Consider the following 7,868-nt stretch of genomic DNA (forward strand, 5'->3'; position numbering starts at 1 on the left):
GGGGGGCTTATTGGAATCTGGGGGCCCCCAGATCCCAGCCCCCCACCCTACAGTCCCGGGGTATGATGGGCCCATGTGCATATAAGTTGTTGCGCACCGCGTACATGCCATTACAGTGGGAGAGAGCGTTGAGTCAACATCAGAAGAAGAGAAGCAGGAAGAAGACAATGGAAAAGACCACGCAAGAGCTAGCAAAAGAGCAGAAGATAGCGGAGGAGCACGGCAGAAGACACCGGACAGCGGGAGAAGAGGCCGGAGAGAGCAGAGAAGGCGGGAGAGACCCCAGAAGTTGGAAGGGACCCTGGAGCTGCCTAATAAATTACTTCAACCACTTGCCGACTGGCTCACGCCGATATACGTCGGCAGAAGGGCACGTACAGGCAGATTAACATACCTGTACATTGGCCTTTAAGAAGTGGTTTGCATCGCTCCGTGAGTGTGATCGCGGGTCCCGCGGACTTGACGTCCACAGAGATACCCGCGATCGTCTCACAGACAGGAAGAACCAAGAAATGCTGATGTAAACAAGCATTTCCCCGTTCTGCCTAGTGACACTGACACTGATCACCGCTCCCTGTAATCGGGAGTGGTGATCAGTGTCATGTCACTAGTAGCCCATCCCACCCACAGTGAGAATCACTCCCTAGAACACACTTAACACCTACAGCACTGCCTAGTGGTTAACCCCTTTACTGCCAGTCACATTTACACAATGCATCTTTAATTGCACTGATCGCTATGGAAATGTGAATGGTCCCAAAATCGCACCAAAAGTGTCCGATATGTCGCAGTCACGATAAAAATCGCTGATCGTTGCCATTACTAGTAAAACAAAAAAAAATATTAATAAAAATGCCATAAAAAGATCCCCTATTTTGTAGACGCTATAACTTTTGTGCAAACTGATTAAAAAATGCTTATTGCAATTTTGTTTACCAAAAATATGTAGAAGAATACGTATCAGCCTAAACTGAGGAAAAACATTTTTATATATTTTTTGGGGATATTTATTATAGCAAAAAGTTAAATATGATGCGTTTTTTCTAAATTGTCGCTATTTTTTTTTGTTTATAGCGCAAAAAATAAAAAAACGCAGAGATGATCAAATGCCACCAAAATAAAGCTATATTTGTGGGAAAAAAAAGGACGTCAATTTTGTTTGGGAGCCACGTCGCACGACTGCACAATTGTCAGTTAAAGCGAAAAAGTGCTCTGGTCTTTGGGCAGCCAAATGGTCCGGGGCTTAAGTGGTTAAAAACCTGTGTAGTGTGTTTCCCCAGGTGAATGGGTAGGCACTCATTCACATAGGGTGGGGGGCTGGGATCTGGGGGCCCCTTATTAAAGAGGGCCCCCACCCGCATACCCCGACAACCAACGGCCAGGGTTGTCAGGAAGAGGTCCTTGTCCTCATCAACATGGGGACAAGTTGCTTTGGGGTGGGAGGCACAGGGCCCCCCTGCCCCCAAAGCATCAACCCCCCATGTTGAGGGCATGTGGCTTGGTATGGTCCAGGAGAGGGGCGCGCCCGCTCTCCCCCCTTTCCCGACCTGCCAGGCTGCGTGCTCGGATAAGGGTTTGGTATGGATCTTGGGGGACCCCACACCATTTTTTTTTTGGTGTGGGGGTTCCCCTTAAGATCCATACCTGGTATCTTCTTGGGGGGAAACCTCACGCAAATTTTTTTTTCCCCGCTGGGTTCCCCCCTCAAGATTCTCAGCACACAAGTTGCACCGCAAGTCGGATCCTCTTGATCTGGCTTCTGGTGTGAACTCTATCCATAGGGAGCCATTGATTTTGAATAGAGACAGAGAAACGCGTCTGAAAGCCAGCGCGGAGTAACGTGCATTGAATTCAATGCAAATCGTGGATAAAATCGTGGATAAAATCGTGTTAACACCTTTTTTCTTGGCGTCTGTACTGGCTTTACAGCCTGTTTTTTTAAAATGTCCGTGGACATGTAGCCTTATGCCATGTACACACGGTCGTATTTTCCAACGGAAATTCTGACCGTGTGTAGGCTCAATTGGACATTTTCCATCGGAATTTCTAACACAGAAAATTTGAGATCTGGATCTCAAATTTTCCGACAGCAAAATCCATTGTAGGAAATTCCAAGCGTGTGTACACAATTCCGACGCACAAAGTTTTACGCATGTTCAGAATCAAGCAGAAGAGCTTCACTAGTTATTGAACTTCAATTTTCTCGGCTAGTCGTACGTCACCACGTTCTTGACATTCAGAATTTTGGTCAACAATGTGTGACCCTTTGTATGAAAGACAAGTTTGAGCCAACATCTGTCGGAAAAAAAATTCCATGTATTCTGTTGTCAGAATATCCGATCGTGTATACAAAGCATTATGCTCCATACGCACGTTCGGACATTCCGACCACAAAATCCGTCTGATTTTTCCCGATGGATTTTGGCCAAAACTTTTCTTGCATACAAACGTTCGCACAAAGTTGACGGAAAATCCAATCGTTCGGAATGAGGTGACGTACAAAAACGTACAACAGGACTACGTAGAGGCCAGTAGCCAATAGCTTTCGTCTCCAAATTATTTTTGAGCATGTGCGGCACTTTGTGCATCGGAATTCTCTAGACACGATTGGAAAAAGTCCGATTGGATTTTGTTGTCGGAAAATTTTACATCCAGCTCTCAAACTTTTTCCGTCGCACATGATGGTATTTTCCGACAACATAATCTGATCTGACTTTTTCCGTCTGAATTTCCAACCGTGTGCATGGGGCATTAGAGTTGGTTTTCTCCTATGAGATCTGTGAGTCCTGGTCTGTTTATTGCTTCCCATAGACATAGGATCTAATTGGGCGTTTTATTATTTTATTTCCACAAACCAGCAGACATAATACACTGCTGATCTCTTTTGGATAAAGTGTTCTAGTTTCCTCCATCTGCAAGTTTGTGTACTTTGGCTCTTACTTTGCTTGCTGTGTTTGCACAGGGGAAAGGTGTTTGTTGTGTTCCAGAGCCATGATGAAAGTGAAAAAAATCAGTTACATTATTTAATCAGCGTTCTCTGCCCCCTCCCAAGTACGCCACCAATTATTGGATTTTCCCTAGAAATACAAATAGGTGTGTCATTTCATACAAAAAATAAAATAAAAATAAGAAGGGAGATTAGGATGGTCTGGATATTACTAAGTCTTCATTGTTTTGGATAATCTCTTTTAATGCGTTTGGTAAAAAGCATATTGTTTCTGGTTAGTGCAGTTTTGCTTGTGCATCAAGACTAATAAGGTACTCAGAATGTATTTGTGGGTGGCAATTCGCTAAACATTATTTTAATATATTGCAGCTTACCAGTCCTTAAATGAGGTGTCTGCATTAGTTTAATTTTTCAGGCTCCTCTCCATTTATTTTACCCCTGGTAATCCAGGCAATACACGCTTCCTGTCCTTGGGTGGCTAAGCTCACTCCACTTCTGTTTTAATGGAACCATGGTTGTCACCCAGGCTGGTCTTTAAACATAGGAAAATAAAGATCTTCACTAGCTCACCTTAGTATAGTGATAATCATCTCCTTTATTCACATAAAGCAAAAAGCTGCCTTGAAAATGGATCCTGTGACAGTGTTGCCAATTTACCAGACTAAAATTTACTGACACAACATCCAAAATTTACTGGCACAGCCAAGTTTTTATTGGTATTTCCAATAGTTACAAAATTTCAAGTTTAAGTGCAAATGTCAATATTTAGGCTACAATATGCAATTATCAATGCGATTTATGGTAGATATTAAGGCAAAAAACATATTTCTTAATCTATTTTCGATATAGTAAGTAAATAGCTCAGGGACAGGACTCAGGAGGAAATTAGAATGGACAGGCACACACGTGAAATTGACTCTCACAGTGACACTGACAGCCGTGTGCAACAGCACAGATGATAATGACACCTCATTGACATGCCCCCTCCTGAGACATCATGACAGTCTCTCTCCATGCCAGATGGTCTCCTCAGTATACTCCAGTCCAAAAACGCACTGACAGTCCTGCTCTTGGCTTGCCTTGCTCCCATCCCGCAGACCCGCATACAAGGCTCCGGCAGCTCTGCTTTGCTCCCTTGCACTATGACATCACATGACACACTCAGGTGCCTCCTCCGTCAGACCCGCCCCCTGCCTACACCACCTGAACACACTGTAGCAGGCACTCAGATGGTCCCTGACGGCTCTTGACTGGAACTGTGCATGCTCAGTTCTGAACTGAGTCCCACAGGCATATTTTTTACTGGCAACCTTTTCCTATCACTGGCATGAGAAAAGTGCCAGTTTTTTACTGGCTGCCAGTAAAAAATACTATCAGTTGACAACGCTGTCCTGCAAGGTCCTGAAATGCCAGCCTGTGATGCCTGTTGCTTTAGATGAATAAAGGACAAGACCATCACGATGCCTATGAATGCATAGTGGCACCATCCACCAATTCACTACAGCACTCTACATGAACTGTGGGAGAGCCTGTAAAGAGTGATAGATGCAATATAACTTCACTGGACTTCAAACATGTCTGCCTTTGTTCATCCACATTACATGGGAAATGATGGGATTAGTAGTTTACACAATAAAGATAATATAGTTTTTACTTCAGTAGTTCAACTCACAGGAATAGCTAGATCAGCTGGTATTTTATATACTTGCTAACAATTCACTTATGCAAATATAGCGATACCCTCACTTAAGAGGGCCGCAAGTTTGGTTTGGGCCCTGAGCACAGCTCCGCCAACCCCCCCCGGCAATCTGCTCTACCCACTCTGGCACAGTTAGTATCTAGCAATACACATTAAATCGCTTATACTCTAAATATGTGTGTGCGTGGGTGGATAACTCAAGCTCATAGACAATCTTTGAAAGTATATAACTGACTTTACAAGGACTTTAAAAGGAATAACATGAATCGAACATTTGGTTTGCAACACATAAGCAGCTCCCTGCAGTAACCAGTAATAAAGATAAACAGAGTAATCAGCATAATAAAGTATTGCTATGCAACTCTAGCGCTGCCCTTTTTCAGCTACTTCCCCGCATGGGTAAACTAACACCCAGCACTATCTACCTATGCAGTCAGGCCTGACTGATCTAGATGGAAGTCCAGTGAAACAATATTCGCTAGCAATCTTTCGGTGGTGCACTTGAAGAACAACTTTGTAATCCAAACGAATAATAAAGATAAAGTATCTGTCTTTAAACAGCTCTCACCACCCGGACAAGTCCAAGTCCATTTCCTCTGCCGATTCGTCTAGGAACAGGAATCCACCGACCTCCGAGTCTTCAATCCTTCTAGTGTACTGCAGCAAGGATGAGAAAATGTCTCTCAGGTGCAGCTAGGCTGGCAGAGGGCTCTTTGGAAAAGAGCACAAGGCCCAGGCTTCAGGCCTTGTGCCTCCAGCAGTTCAGCACAGACCTCCTCTTGCTAGGAGAGGGGGGGGGTGTCCAAAAGACAGCGAACTAGGCCTCTCCCCCTCCTTATATGCCCTCCCCCATGAGTCTCTGGGGCATAACTCCAAACATCCTGGGAACCAGCGGGGTTCTGGGAACAGTAGTTTTATAGTCCTTAAAGAGACCCCGCTACACACTCCCCCCACTTAAACTCTGGTCCCCAAAGATAAACTTTTAACACATATCCTGTACCAATTTTGAAAGTGGTGGGTATTATGTTGGTACAGGGAATTTCCACCAGAACTCAGAGGTGGGATTCCCTGTCCCACAGGTCACACTGGCATGAGTGGCCTGCCTGTGCCAGAGAGTGAGCTGGGGTTGCCCTCCACCAAATGGTCAGTGGAGGGATTAGAGCGTTCAGCACTTCTTCTAGCAGTCACAACAGAGTCCTCAGAGCTCTCCCCCATTTGAGAGTAGGTTAGCTTCTTGGGGGGTCTCACAACTCGGCGAGCTCTCTGTTCTCTTGGGACTTCAGGCTCTGGTGCCACAGGCTCTACTTCAGGAACACACTCTGACAGCATCACTGGTTCTGGAACATCGGTCCTTTTCTCTTCTGAGTAAATGCTAGGGATATCTTCCCAGCCTTCAGGCACACCACTAGATGGAATGAACTCTGTAGCTTCTGGGTTCAGTGTCCCATCCTGTGTATCCTCAGTAGGTGGGAGATCTATGGCAGAATTTCCTGGAGTTGATGAAGGCCACAGCCACTCAAGCTCTCCTCTTCCACCTTCACCTCGTTGGGAATCTTGTCCATCTCTAAACCCGGGAGGTCTGAGACCGAGTGCTAGGTCCCGGGGTATCCAGAATGGAAACAGATTCAGGTGGATTTCTCACTGGAGGTATTCTGACTGCTTCAGTAAGTGGGAGCAAATGATTCCTGTGCCAAGTCTTCAAGGGCCCCACTTTCCCTTCTGGTTTTAACTTATACACAGGAAATCCAGGTAGCTTTCTGCAAATGACATAGGGCTCCGATCTCCATCTATCAGCAAGCTTGTGCTTCCCAGGGATCCCCAGATTGCGTAGCAGTACACGGTCCCCAGGCTGCAGGTCTTGCACTCGAACCTTCAGATCGAAGTTCCTCTTGTTGCGGGCTCCCCTTTGGTCCGAGGCCGCCTGAGCTCGTTCATGGGCCACTTTCAAATTGTGTCTAAGTCGGTCCACATATCCCTTGTGGGAGGTAGCAGAGGCATGGTCTAGGGAAATACCAAAGGCCAGATCCACCGGCAATCTTGCTTCTCTCCCAAACATGAGCCGGTAGGGGGAGTAACCCGTCACATTACTTGTGGTGCAGTTGTAAGCGTGCACCAAAGCTGATATGTGTTGGCTCCAGTGTTGCTTCTTCTCTGTCTCTAGAGTTCCAAGCATGTTTAGTAAGGTCCGATTAAACCTCTCAGGTTGGGCATCTCCTTGTGGATGATAAGGTGTAGTCCTGGTCTTCTCTACTCCCAATGAGTCCAGTAGGTTCCGGATCAGACGACTCTCAAAGTCCCTTCCTTGGTCTGAGTGGATTCTCTGTGGTAATCCATAGTGGACAAAGTATTTTTCCATGAGCACCTTGGCCACAGTGGAGGCCTTTTGGTCTTTGGTGGGGAAAGCCTGGGCATAACGGGTGAAATGATCGGTTACCACCAGAACATTTCCCAATCCACTCAAATCGGGTTCGAGGCAGAGAAAGTCAATGCACACCAGATCCATTGGACCCTGACTCTGTAGGTGGCCCATTGGGGCAGCTTGATGGGGTAGAGTCTTCCTCTGGATGCATCGTGCACAAGAATGGCAATATTCCTCCACTTCTGCCCTCATACAGGGCCAATAGAACCGGCTTCTGACAAGCTGGAAAGTTCTCTCCGCCCCTAGATGGCCATGCTGGTCATGTAAGGCAATTAGTACCGTCTCTCGGTGCTTCTCTGGGAGAAACAACTGCCACTTATCTTCTGAGTTATCAGAGGGGCCCCTTCGGTAGACCACTCCCTGATGTACTTGTAGCTTATCCAACTCTTTCCTCAGCAGGTGAGCCTCCTTGAAAGGGTGATGTCGAAGTCCCTCTGGATTCTCGTTCTCCAAAGCTCCAAGGACCAATCTCCCCATGGGGTCTTCCAATTGGTCATAGCTCAGCTCCTTTCTGGACAGCTTTGGCAGGAGTTCCTCTGCTAGTTGAGTTACCCCACAGTAGGGTTGAGGGACTCCCACTGCGGTGACTCCTATCTCCTCTGCTCTGGAGCCCCCTCTTGCTTGAAACTCAGCACCCTGACAGAGTGCTTGCACTCCTTCCGGAGCTACCTGGGTCCAGTCTTCCCAGTCATTGACAATGACATGAGATCTTCGGGACAGGGCATCTGCATCCCTATTTCCAGCCCCTGGTCTGTACTTTAGACTGAAGTTGAATCCGGATAATGCAGCCAACCATCTGTGTC

This window comes from Lithobates pipiens, unplaced genomic scaffold (assembly GCF_037356315.1).
Source record: "Lithobates pipiens isolate NorthernLeopardFrog02 unplaced genomic scaffold, aLitPip1_a1.2 Scaffold_23, whole genome shotgun sequence".
Classification (NCBI taxonomy): Eukaryota; Metazoa; Chordata; class Amphibia; order Anura; family Ranidae; genus Lithobates; species Lithobates pipiens.